Raw genomic sequence first — 13,929 nt, 5'->3', positions numbered from 1 at the left:
TGTAGCTACTTATGTTCAAGCATAACACGAGAACGTGTTCTCTTCCCGGACTCCGAAAAGAGACCATCACGGCTACACACGCGGTTGATTCATTTTAATTAAGTTAAGTGTCAAGTTTTCTACAACCGGATATTAACAAATTCCCATCTGCCCATAACCGCGGGCACGGCTTTCGAAAGTTCAAAACCCTGCAGGGGTGTCCCAACTTAGCCCATCACAAGCTCTCGCGGTCAACGAAACATATTCCTTCTCCAAGGAAGATCCGATCAGACTCGAAATCCCGGTTACAAGACATTTCGACAATGGTAAAACAAGACCAGCAAAGCAGCCCAAATGTGCCGACAAATCCCGATAGGAGCTGCACATATCTCGTTCTCAGGGCACACCGGATGAACACTACGTACAACTAAAACCAACCCTCAAGTTTCTCCGAGGTGGCGCTACAAGTGGCTCTGTTTTGGACCAACATTCAGAGGAGCACTGGCCCGGGGGTTTAAAATAAAGATGATCCTTGAGTCCACGGAACCCAAGGGAAAAGGCTTAGGTGGCAAATTGTAAAACCAAGGTTGGGCCTTGCTGAAGGAGTTTTATTCAAAGCAAACTATCAAGGGGTTCCCATAACACCCAACCGCGTAAGGAACGCAAAATCAAGGAACATAACACCGGTATGACAGAAACTAGGGCGGCAAGAGTGGAACAAAACATCAGGCATAAGGCCGAGCCTTCCACCCTTTACCAAGTATATAGATGCATTAAAGTAAATAAGACATAATAATGATATCCCAACAATATCCATGTTCCAACATGGAACAAACTTCATCTTCACCTGCAACTAGCAACGATATAAGAGGGGCTGAGCAAAAGCGGTAACATAGCCAAACAACGGTTTGCTAGGAAGGTGGGTTAGAGGCTTGACATGGCAATATGGGAGGCATGATATAGCAAGTGGTAGGTATCGCGGCGTAGCAATAGAGCGAACAACTAGCAAGCAAAGATAGAAGTGATTTCAAGGATATGGTCATCTTGCCTGCAAAGTTCTCAGAGTTGACGAAAGCTTGGTCCTCGTTAGCGTACTAAAAAGGTTCCTCGATCACGTACTCGTCTCCCGGCTCTACCCAAAGCAAGAACACAAGCAAAGTACCCACAATCAATCACGATGCAATGCTCAATCAACATGATGCAAAACATGGCATGATATGCGAGATGTGATATGCAATGCATATGCGTGCTCCGGAAGGAAAAGAATGATCAAAGCATCAACTTGGCAAACCAAGTGTGCGCTGGAAAGATGAGATGATTTCGGTCTAAAACTATATAAAGATCACCGGAATCGGATGCACGGTTTGCAAATGGCAAGCAAGACAAGAATGGCACAATTCTGCGATTAACAGCACGATGCCATCTAGAATGAAACAAGAAACTAAGCTACTACACTCCAACATAGCAACAAAGCATATGGCAGTGATGCTCGACAAAACATGAACACTGAGCTACGGCTAAATCACACTAGAACAAGTTCAAACAAGCATGGCAAAAGTGCAAAAGATATCAGCTTCACAGACTTAGTGAAAATACTAGCATGTGAGGAATAACATCAGGTAGCCATGTTTAGAGCAAGCAAACAACATGCTACAGGAACATATCATAGCAAAAAAAGGCATGGCATGAATCTACTAAATGCATAGAACAAAAGTCCCTTACTGACAATGAGCCAAAAAAGGCACAGAAGATATGATGGCACCCATGTAAACATAGCAAGTTTTATCAACAGTTTCAGACTTAGCAGAAAACAGAGTATGGCATAAACAGAATTATGAAGGCATCTTTGCGAGCTCAAATCACTCATCACAAAGCATTGCATGACAAGATAAGCATACTAACAGCAAGAACACATGTTCATGAAGCTAACCATGGCAAGATCAAGTTCATAGCATGCAAGGATCAATAGCAACAACCATGGAAAAATTGATTAACATGTAAACAATCTGCCAGGAACATTTTATAGCAAACGTAGAGCAAGATTAATACATGCTAGGGCACTCCATAATTGCAAACAGAGGCATGGATGAATAGAGCATAACCATATGTCCAAAACACCCTTACTGAAGATACTCAAAACAAGCATGCATCTCACTGTAGCATCATGTTTACATGGCATAAAAATAACAGCAGAACAAAGACTTAGCAAAATCCTAAGTCCCTGAAATCAGCAATATCACAAAGGCTACTTTGCATGCTTGTGCTAGTCACCACCTGATGCGTCTCCGTCGTATCTACTTTTCCAAACACTTTTGCCCTTGTTTTGGACTCTAACTTGTATGATTTGAATGGAACTAACCCAGACTGACGATGTTTTCAGCAGAATTATCATGATGTTGTTTTATGTGCAGAAAACAAATATTCTCGGAATGACCTGAAACTCCACGGGAGGTCTTAGAAAAAAATAATAAAAAATCCTCGCCAAATATGAAGACCAGGGGGCCCACACCCTTCTCACGAGGGTGCCCCCCAAGGGCGCGCCCCCCTACCTCGTGGGCCCCCTGTTGACCCTCCGACGCCAACTCCAACTCTATATATTTGCTTTCGGGGAGAAAAAAATCAAAGAGAAGAAATTATCGCGTTTTACGATACAGAGCTGCCGCCAAGCCCTAAAACCTCTCGGGAGGGCTGATCTGGAGTCCATTCGGGGCTCCGGAGAGGGGGATTCGTCGCCGTCGTCATCATCAACCATCCTCCATCGCCAATTTCATGATGCTCACCGCCGTGCGTAAGTAATTCCATCGTAGGCTTGCTGGACGGTGATGGGTTGGATGAGATTTATCATGTAATCAAGTTAGTTTTGTTAGGGTTTGATCCCTAGTATCCACTATGTTCTGAGATTGATGTTGCTATGACTTTGCTATGCTTAATACTTGTCACTAGGGTCTGAGTGCCATGATTTCGGATCTGAACCTATTATGTTTTCATGAATATATGTGAGTTCTTGATCCTATCTTGGAAGTCTATAGTCACCTACTATGTGTTATGATCCGGCAACCCCGAAGTGACAATAATCGGGACCACTCCCAGTGATGACCATAGTTTGAGGAGTTCATGTATTCACTATGTGCTAATGCTTTTTTCCGGTTCTCTATTAAAAGGAGGCCTTAATATCCCTTAGTCTCTACTCCTAATATCTCAGTTGGTAGGTCGCGTTTCGGGTTTAATTTTCGTCCCACCTCACCCAGTCTTTTTTGGTACCTGCTCCCACCTCCCGCTCAGCCGCGATGAATCAAGAAAAACCCTCAGGGCCGAGTCCCACATCCGCCCCCACGCGCCTAACCTCCCTTCGCACCCATCTGACACAAACAAACCGGCGAAAATTAACCAGCGAAAAAAACCCGGCGAAAATTAACCAGCGAAAAAAAATCGCAAACCAATCCCCCGCACGTACGAGCGAGGTCTCGTGCCCTCGAGCGAGAAACAGACGCCCGAGTCTGTGCCCTCATTCGCCCGCTGCCGCTCTTCATCCCTTCACCGCCGCCGCTCCATCCCTTCGCCACCGCCCTGGCACTGATCCGCCGCTGGTCTCCACTAATCCGGTGCATGTCCAGTTGAGGACCCTCCGCCGAACGCTTCCAAGATCCGGCGCCGGTCCCTTTCAGGACCCGTCGCTGAAGACGTCCAGGATCCGGCTATCCCTTTCACCAGCCGCCGCCGGAGGCGTCCAGGATCCCACGCCAGAGACACTCACGTCCAGGTATCACATTCCAAACAGCCATATCATGAACTAATAAGAAATTAGGTATAATGTTACTGCCATCACATTTCATACACCCACCGCCAGTTCCATACTGCAAAGTAATACCAGTTCCATATGCATCACATCACACTGCACCTTCTATGTAGAATATGAAGATCTTGCAAGCTATCAGCCAACCAAAACTGCAGAGTAAAACAGCAGCACGTAAGGTTCAGAATAAGTAAAACAGCTAATCTTTTTACATTTTTCAACCATAACCGAAATAACAAATTGACCAAACATAATAAGTGAAGCAAATGTACAGAGAGAATAGCATGATTTCGTGAAGCAATGGTTTAGCTATAGTGTCAACCAGGAAAGCAAATAGATGCACTATGCATTTTGGATCAATTAGGATAATCTGAAGATCTCGCAAGCTTCCAGCTTAGCAAAACATATCTCTAAAAAAACTGCAAACCATAAGGTTCAGCACGTGCTATTCAGAACAAGTTCACACGGAAACACAATAAACAGGACACTAATCTTTTTACATTTTTCAACCATAACCGAATTATCAAAATGAGGCAACAAAATAAGTGAAGCAAATGTACAGAGAGAATAGCAGGGCTTTGTGAAAAGATGGTTTAGCTATAGTGTCAACCAGGAAAGTTTTTCGCCGAACAATAAGATGCACTATGCATTTTGGATCAATGGTTTATAATAAAGCAATTGCGCTTAGTTCAAGGTAGGTCCAAAAAGATACACTAAACCAGAAAAATAACCTGTTCCATGAAAGTTAAAATGAAACCATAAAAGTAACCTGTTCCATTATAGTTAAAATTAAAATTGGAGCATGCAAATTATATGGCTTTCACAGATCTGAAGAAAAGGTTTAGTTAAAATGAAGGGAGCAAAGGATTACCAGAATTATAATGGATGGATGCATGATAAACATTTAAACAACAGTTTGTAGGCCAAAATAAGTAATAATCCAGTGAGTGTGTGCATTGATGACACATACAAAACATCTAATCTAAGGTTGATTGTGTTAATTACCTATATTTTTATTGGCTGCAAAAGTTACAACTTACTAATCTAAGGTTGTAATGCATGCAGTTTACTGCCTGTGCATTGTCGAAGACACAAACCAAGAACATCGTATGAAAAAGAGAGGACCAAACAAGTGAAACATTGCATTACAGATTTCAGAACTGCAGAAAACAAGATGAATTTGTTTATAATAGTCTCATCATCTTATGTCTATGGGAGCATAGATGGAGCTATATGCCTTGACCATTTTCCTAATAACACAATTTTCCCGAGTATTATAGCATCACGGTTAACAAAAGTGATGTCTACACTCAGCTCTAGAACAAACATATTTCATAATAGGTGTTCTACTGAGCAAGGAAACTGATTTCAAAAACCAGAATTTCCATGTTGACAATATATGTGGTCAGGCATCAAAACAGTTTGAAAGTTAGTGCATTCTTTATCCTTAATCATACATGCCGACCGGTCTATTTTCTTGTTCCTAGATTTCCTAGCTAAATGTGTATAGTTCCTTTCTGTCAGCTAAACGTCAATATGTTGGATGATGTTGTGGAGAGGGCCACCGAGAGGGGCTTTGCATTTCCAAAGTCAAAGGTCGCCATCGCCTTGACCTGCCTGGACCTCCTGACCTTTCACAACGCTCAAACAGGAAACACATGTTGGAGGAGGAGACCACAGGCTAATTGTAAGCATCAACTATTTGTTAGCTATCAATCTTGTCCTTTGAGCATCTATACCTTATTTCCTAAACCATTATGCATGAGCTTTGCAGAATGATTTGGATCAGTGGATCAGAGGATGACATGAACAGGTATTTCCATTCGATCATACCCAAAATGATAACGTATACTCTCACTTAACATGCATGTGCTTGTGTGGAGTGCCTGCAAAATTAATAGCTCAAGTCTCTCAACATGCAGATGTGGAGAGGCTTCTCCTAGTGTCATTGCAACTGTGATGTGCATTTCCTTGCTTTCGGCTCTGGTCAAGTTTGTAGCATTTGGGAATGTGCATATGAAAATCCACACGTAATAGTATTGTAATGCGATTTGGCTGCTATATTTTTTTCACACTGGTTTCTAAAGATGTTCAAGTTATCTCATATAATATATCGAATTATAATGGATAAGTTAAGTGTACATACTGATTTGAAGATCCTTTTGATGTCATACACATATTACTGCAGGACCATAGCGGACCATTGCAATGCGGCAAATCAAATCTCAATACTCGGCACTCTTCTATGTGGATCAGTAAGTTGTTTATCTACTTTCACTTTTAAATTGCTTGTTGAACACACTTGATTCACTTTGTGCCTGTTATTTTAATCTTGCTAAGTGCATACAGAAAAAATTCTACTTGCCCCTTGTCATGCACAAAATCGAATAAACATTGCAAATTACTTTACGCGAATCTGATCCTGTAGTTAAATATTATTTGGTCTAAGAAATGAGATGAAGTTTGTCCCTAGAATATATAATGGACTGAAAACAAAACCCAAAATGTGGCAATTCAAACACCCAAAATAAATTACTTGCATACCTTATTGAGATGATTTTTTTGAAGTTATGCGTTTACCAGCTTGGTGAATGAATCACTTGAGCTCATGGTACTTGTCTCACTTCTCACTCCAACTGACTTCTTACTCCTGAAAGCAAACATAATTGAAGGTCAAATAGTATACACAGGAATAAACACATCATTCATCTACTTTATATTTCCTAGATTCAGTGTAGTACAAAGGTATAACCGAAAAAAGTAAATGTGCCGAGTCAAAAAAAAATGCAGATAAAGAGAATAGTAAAAGACAGAGCTCGCCTAAGAAGTAAGACTGCTTATGAATGTGAGTTGTGACAGAAGAAAAGCAGGTAGGTATGCAGGGTGATTTATTACAGGTGAATAACCACATGATGAAGAATATATTTTAGTAGAGATGAAGAATGCCTACATCTGTAGTATCAGTCCTTTATTTTATCCATTTTAGTAAGGATCTCTACTCCTAATGTCTCAGTTGGTAGTCTCCGCGATTAATTTTTGTCCCACCTATCATGGTTTTTTTTCGTCCCTCATCCCACCTCACTGTTAGCCGCGTCAAACCAAAAAAACACGTCCCGATGCCCCCATGCAGTATAGGGCCACACCTCCCGTCGCACCCATCTACAAGCGAAGGAAAAAGAACCTACGAAAATTAACCAACGAAAAAAACATACAAAAATTAACCAGCGAAAAAAAAACCTAAACCAATCGCACGCACGACTCTCCTGCCCTCCACTCGCACGCCTGACTACGCCCGACTCACTGCCCTCGTTCGCGGCCGCCCTCCATCCCTTCGCTGCCGCCCTCGCACATCAAGATCCGCTTGAGGATACGTCGCCGATCCGTTTAGAACCCACCGCCGATCACATTCAGGATGGAGGCGGCGATCCCCTTCTAGAGCCGCACGCCGATCCCCTGATCCGCCCCTGAACCCTTTGAGGTCACGTCCATGATCCGGCGACGATCCCCTTCAGGAACCCTGAGCCGGCGCTGATCCCCAGACAGCGAGGTATTATTTGAACACAGCTTACACATATATCATACAGCCATCGCATGTTCAAATATCCACATTATGACAAAGAGACATCTGTTAAGAACCTATATTTAACGCACCAGAATGGAAAGGGTGCACTCTATATATGCACTTTTGTTCGTTGCAAAGATTGTTCCTTGACTACATGTTTCACGTTCCAACAATGTATGTATGTCAATCAGTACCAAGTAGAACCATCCACAGCAAAATCACACCTTCCAGTGATGCATGTAGGTAGTACAATACCTTGCCAGGTTGGGAGAAGAAAACATCGTCAAGTATTTGACCTGAAAGAATGTTTTCAATCAGTGTGATGCTTATCCAGAATCCACGGCCACACACAAAAAAAGATACTTCCAAAGAAAGTTTGCACATGCAACGCACATCTTCATTTTCATATGCCTGAGTAAACCATGACAAACATGCACTAAAAGGTGGGCATATGGTTTGTATATTTTATCAGCACTATTTTTTCACTCGCTCTAAAAAGGTCAATATATATATAGTAATTTCCTTTTCCCTTTTATTTCTTAAACTGCTAATAAGATCATGACTCATCAAGATTGATGCTTATTCATCTCATTTTTACTTGATCAATAAACGCAAAGCCCTGTTCATATCAGTACACTATCATGTATTTCATTATATGTAACCTCATCACGTGGTATCTCATCTAACTTGATCACATGGTTCCCAAAAAGCAAAGTTTTATTTCAGTTCAAAGTTTGAATTTTGCAGGAAAGCCAAGCTTCTGGATATAAGAGCATAATGAAAGTAGAAAACATTTACAATTTCTGAACCTTTCACCTCTGATATGTATGAAAGGAAATAAAGCTAGGCAATACCTTTCTAGCTGCGAGTTTACATTGTTGTTCACTTTTTGCTCCAGTGCAAACCTAATAACACAGCAAAGGTATACTTTGCATCAGTATGTAATTAGGAGGATAAGACCACTAAGACAATAACTCTCTGGTATAACTATCAAATTCACTTTCCTGTAAAATGTTAACAAAGGCCACTGAATCAAAACATTTTTGCAGGTTTCCATTAAGGTGAATGGAATCAACTGATACCCAAGGAATTTTAATTGAAGTATAGTATCAATCCAATCTCGACAAATCTTTGCTTAACTTTTCAATGGCTGAATAGAGGGACTTTCTACTGATTAAAAAGATTTAATTCTGACATGTAGATAATAAGAAAAATATGTAGTGAACCCCAAACACTTAGTGTCCATGGGGGATATGCATTGAATTTCAACACTCAGCTGACTACAACATGAATATCTACTCATATGCGCGTACAGTATCAGCTCCAACATCATTAGATAATCAAACTACAAAAGAACATATTCTGCATCAGATGTACATGAACTTGGCCTTACCATTTTTCCTGAAGCAGATATCAATGTGGTAGTTTTTGGTTCTCTTATCTGCATGATAACTGTAGCAAACCGTTGTTCAAAATAGAATGTCAGCAAAGCAAAGCATAATATATATGCTTCTGAACAGATTTGCATGCATCAGAACAACAAAAGACATAGCAAATGTCCAGATTTCACATATGTGCATTTCACATTGACAAGCCCATCTATTTTATGCCTAAAAAGAAGGCCAAGTGATCAATTTAAAAACGACATTATCAGTTATGCCTACATTGTTCCATTTTCCTCACCTCAGACTGACAATGAATAGGCACATGATGATCTTGCTTTAGTTACTGCATGCATGTGGTTGTCGTTTACACCTGAACTTGATTGCCTAAAACCCAATAGGAAGTTCTGATTTATTGTCTTGTACTCCCTCCGTCACAAAATAAGTGTCTCAACTTTGTACTAACTTTAGTACAAAGTTGTACTAAGCTTGAGACACTTATTTTGGGACAGTGGGAGTATTATTTTAGTCGTTGTTTAGGTGAACTCGGCTTGCGTTCTTGTTTACATTAATCTTGAGTTAAAGCCTTCTATTACAGGAGCATTGTATTTTGCTGGAGATTAATGCCCATATAGTCAAATGCCATGCCTGCTTTCAGGGTGTGATTTAAATTGAATCTAAAACAACCTTATCAGGGTTCCTATAGTACTCTATTTGTTTTCAGAGGAAGTGATCTCAGAGGAGTGAAAAATGCATGTAGCAATGTTTCAGAACAAGGATATGCATTGTCCAATGCTTAACTGGTTTCATTCACTAATATAGAAAAACTGCTGCATCTATTCTCTCCCGACATATCTGGACAGAATCAATACTTACCCAAACATCTGATACCCAACCCCTCCATCGAACTAAAAACAATCCCCCACCCTCAAATGCCTTCGTTAAAAAGGAAATAGACAACATGATATCCGCACCCCGCAATCACAGAAACAAAAAATCGCTACACCAGAGAGGCCTACGCACTCACGTGTCTCCCTCCTCTCTCGCTTGCTCAACTCGATCCCCACACCACCGCCTCCGCCGCCCACGTCTCTTATCTCTCTCAAGACCCAGCACCGCTCCCCTCTCTCCGGCAATCGCCAACGCGCCCTCTTCGCCCACGAGCATTCCTACCGATGCGACCACGACAGCAGCCACGCTGCCCCACCACGCAACACTTGCATTGGACAGGGCCGGCCTTGGGATCAATCAAAGTAAATTCTATAGCCTCGTACTTGGAGGAAACGGGTGAATATTCTGCAGGTGCTGTCGCAAGGGACAGCAGAGGGCATGTTGTTATTTCTATCTGTCAGAATACGTCACCTAGCCGTAGTGTTGAGGAGGCCGAAGCAAAAGCAACCCTTATTTGGTTGCACGCACTCTCGAGGATCTACAGGAGCCCCGTGATTTTGGAACTTGACTGCCAAATTCGGATTAAGGAACTGATGACAGGGAAGCAGTCCCTCTCCCCCTACTATGGACTGCTAAGAGACATCAAGCAAGCACCGACAGACTTCTCGGATCATAGTATCAGTAGTGTGGGGAGATTGTGCAATGCCCTTGCTGATGGGCTTGGAGCGTTGGCCAGGAATTCGGAAGACCAGGAGAGGATTGCTGACGTACCGGACTGCCTCACCCGCTTATGATCTCTGAATTTGTGGTTTCAGCAGAGTAGCTTTACTACTCTGAATCTCAAAAAGAAAAAGGTTGTGCCTCTCCATGGGATAATCATGGCAATTTCAAGGGGTAAAATTCAGGGGAATTACCTGTAGGGGATGGAGCCAACGGCGGCCGCGTTGGACCCCGACCATCGAACGCGGAGACGGCGCCCCCGCCGGCCTCAAAGTTGTCGTCGCTGTCTACTTCCTCGTCCTCGAAGAGCCTCCATGGCGTCGGACCCCGGCCACCCCTGCGTCAAGCCACCAGCAACCGAATCCAACAAGACCTCGCGCCCCTGTCCCATGAGATGAGCCCCTCCTGTGGTCTTGCGCCGCCGTCGTCCCGCGAGTCACAGGCCACCTCGCCAGAGATGAGCACCGCCGCGGATCCGGCCAGAACGGGACCGAATTGAGCACCCACACCCGGATCAACGCGTCCCTGTGTCTGTCGCCGTCGGATGCGCCACACCCAGCTCGTGGGAGCTCCAAACCCCGCGCTGCACCTCTCCTGCATCCCCAGCCTGCACTTATCCCCGTGCTCGAGGCCGCCGCCATTGGGCCGCTCCTCTTACTTGAGCGTCCGTCACTATGGACCTATCGTCCTCCTCCAGCCGAGGCCGTCGTGGGACCAGCCATGACCTTCGTCGTGCGGCAACCGCCGATGCATGCGACGGATGCGGTGGTCGGCGGGCAGAGTCGCGCGGTTGCGGCAGGAGCTTGTGGTCACGCACAGCGGATGGGGCGGGGGAGGGGAGACCGGGAGAGGGTCGAGAGAGGTTGAGTGAGTGGAGAGGAGAGGAGAGAGTACTGGGGGAGATAAGGTTGCGTTCCGTTCGGTGCCGAACGAAATAAACTTTTTTTTCGGAATTCCTAATTTTTTAGGCTTAGATTGGGTGCTGGTTGGGCCGTGCTGGATAGCTAATTTGGGCTAAATAAAGTATATACCTAAAAAAAATGTATATATATTAAACATGGTTCATACAAATAAATATTTTATATACTTTTTAGATATATTGAGAGTATCACAAAAAATATTGAGAGAAGAAACCGAATATACTTGGTTTATGTTGGTGTGCTTGCATGTTTTTATCTTTTGTTGGACAATTTTCCATAGCCTATGTAAATAATTTAAAATGATTTAGGAAATTTTAGATGAGTACTTATTTATATATGAACATTATTGTTGGTTGCTTTCCACGAGAGAAATGCGACATCTTTTTTAATAATATGAAAAAGCTGTTCTTTTTTACAAAATAAAATAGTTGTGTTAGTTTCACTTTTATTATTATTATACATTATATATGTTTATATGATGCAGTATAAAATAGCGTTTATATTTCATGAGAGATAGAAAGTGACGGATTCCGACATACGCACTGATGTAACGATGACAAACCGGACTGAAACACCACGAGAGGAGGTGCATGTAGCTAATCATTCTTTGTATGTATGTTAAACATGATAATACAAAGTGTGTATTTTTTATATATTTTTTCTCAAATATAGGAGACATATATATGGATTTTGGAGATGCACAAAAAGAATCCATCGACAAGGGTTCTGAAGCGACGTCGTTGAAAGGGGCCGAAAATTCACGAGTTTTTTTACAACATAATGATGCGGAAACGGTGATATCTCATAACAAACCCAAAAAATGCCAATTTAAATGTTATCGCATAAGGTATTTTTCAATATTATTATCGGTCTTTCCTTTGTCATATTACCTTTTGTATTCCACTAATTTGGCTCATTTTTGTATCATGTCGACAATCTATGTTTATACCCCTAGAGATATTACAGCCATCGTATCAATCATGTCTGCCCCCAAGAAAACCAAGTTCATGGGCATCGCAAGTGAAGTGGACTTCAGTTATTAATTAATTACTAGATCGGAAGCTCGCCTTGGCGCGCGTTGCCTGGCTCAGCATAGTGACCCCAGCGTCTAAACCCTCAACATAACAAAGTATTTAACCAAAATAAATTAGAATAACCGCTTAGAATAAATGTGTTCAATATATATCACAAACACTACAAAGATCTATCAAGAGCAAGGTATAGTTTCTGCCCAAGATAACTGATTTTAGTATAGGGCATACAGATTAAATATGTACCAAAAGCGAACTATAGCTGTTGCCCAGGATAACCGCAATTTCACTACAGATCATAAGGGCAAAATTTGTACCAAAAGCTAGGCACAATGTTTGCCGAGGAAAACTGATTTGCATCAAATAGTACAAAACATAAAGACATAGATTCTATAAATATAGTCAGGCAATTCATACCAGCAAGTGTAAGAATAAGTGTTATAGGAGATGGTGTATCTGCTCATAAACACAATGAGATAACAGACAATTGGAAACGATGCTCTAGAAACATCAATATCTACGGTACTTTATAACTGATCATTATTGATAACTCTACTTCCTCTTTCCAAGTTCTGAGGTGAAGCTAGTGCAATTAGTAGTGGACAATACTTGACAGGCTTCATCATCCTAATGATAATATGGAAGCTCTATAGATAATATTAGAATTAGCTCATGAACTTAGCCACTATGCAAGCTATACAAAATTCAGATAGATGGCATGTTGAGACTGAAAACAAACCAGTAACATTGTGCCTGTAGAGAATAAGTAGAAAAGATTGCACTTAACAACTAAGAGATCCAAATAAGTATGCAGCTAAATGAAGAAACTACCTGCAAGAAAAGATGATGTAGGTTAGGGCAACATATGATCCACTTGATACTTGAGCAGGAAAAGGATGGATACCTATGTACAACTGGAGTAACTTATCTCATACGATGCAACGGTAGTATTAAGAGAGGGTTGTGTAATTTGCCTTCAGATTAACAACGTATGGGGGTTATTTGGTTAACTAATTACAACCGCATGTCACTGAAATTACACTTTCTAAATCACAATGAAGTATAATAAATTAATAATCCACACCCATATAGATAAATATGCAATTTTACATTCCCATGATTTAGCTACCTTTGGATCCTCAGATAGGAAGTACAATGAAGTATAGCTGAGGTCTTCACAGCCAAACTAAGAAGTACAATGACATAATAGAAATACAAAGCACAATAGGAACCATTGATTTCTGCTATGTGATGATTAACGGATCATCACATGAACTGTTAGCATTATTAGTTGTCTTGTTTGTGGGGTGAGAGTAAAAAATCAGAACCATGATTATCTAAGAAATTCATATGTTTCTTCAAACCATAAAGAAATTCATATGTTTCTTCAACCATAATTAAATTCATATGATTTTTCAAGAATCAAACACTATTCTTCAAGATTGTTCACCTAAGATCTAGGAGAAGTGTACTCTAAACTGAGGCAAATTCAGGTGCCTAATTTGAAATTGTACTTCAAACCATACAAAATACCATTAAAGCTTTCAGGACAGAGATCTTTGTAAATCACCTTTTACATAGCACTGGTCTAGCTCTCTAAGCAAGTACTACTCTATGGTTCTGTTGGTGCATATACATCTAAGGGACATGA

General features: G+C 41.5%; 1 long non-coding RNA gene across 4 annotated transcripts; it reads right to left on the bottom strand.

Moving 5' to 3' along the window:
• Positions 1-3,178: 3,178 nt before the first annotated feature.
• LOC119318124 lies at positions 3,179-11,322 on the bottom strand. Of its 4 annotated transcripts, none has more exons than XR_005153954.1 (7): positions 10,522-11,322; positions 8,728-8,786; positions 8,189-8,239; positions 7,424-7,630; positions 6,317-6,422; positions 3,434-3,924; positions 3,179-3,338 (listed from the first exon to the last, which is right to left on the bottom strand). It is a non-coding gene; the product is annotated as an uncharacterized LOC119318124 (long non-coding RNA). The 4 variants fall into 4 exon arrangements; XR_005153957.1 differs by having other exon boundaries at positions 7,559-7,630; positions 10,522-11,321; XR_005153955.1 differs by having other exon boundaries at positions 3,180-3,338; positions 7,590-7,630; positions 10,522-11,320.
• Positions 11,323-13,929: the final 2,607 nt, after the last annotated feature.

This window comes from Triticum dicoccoides, chromosome 6A (genome assembly GCF_002162155.2).
Source record: "Triticum dicoccoides isolate Atlit2015 ecotype Zavitan chromosome 6A, WEW_v2.0, whole genome shotgun sequence".
Taxonomy (NCBI): Eukaryota; Viridiplantae; Streptophyta; class Magnoliopsida; order Poales; family Poaceae; genus Triticum; species Triticum dicoccoides.
The sequence above is the reverse complement of the archived record's forward strand: the minus strand, read 5'-3'. Positions and strand labels throughout refer to the sequence as shown.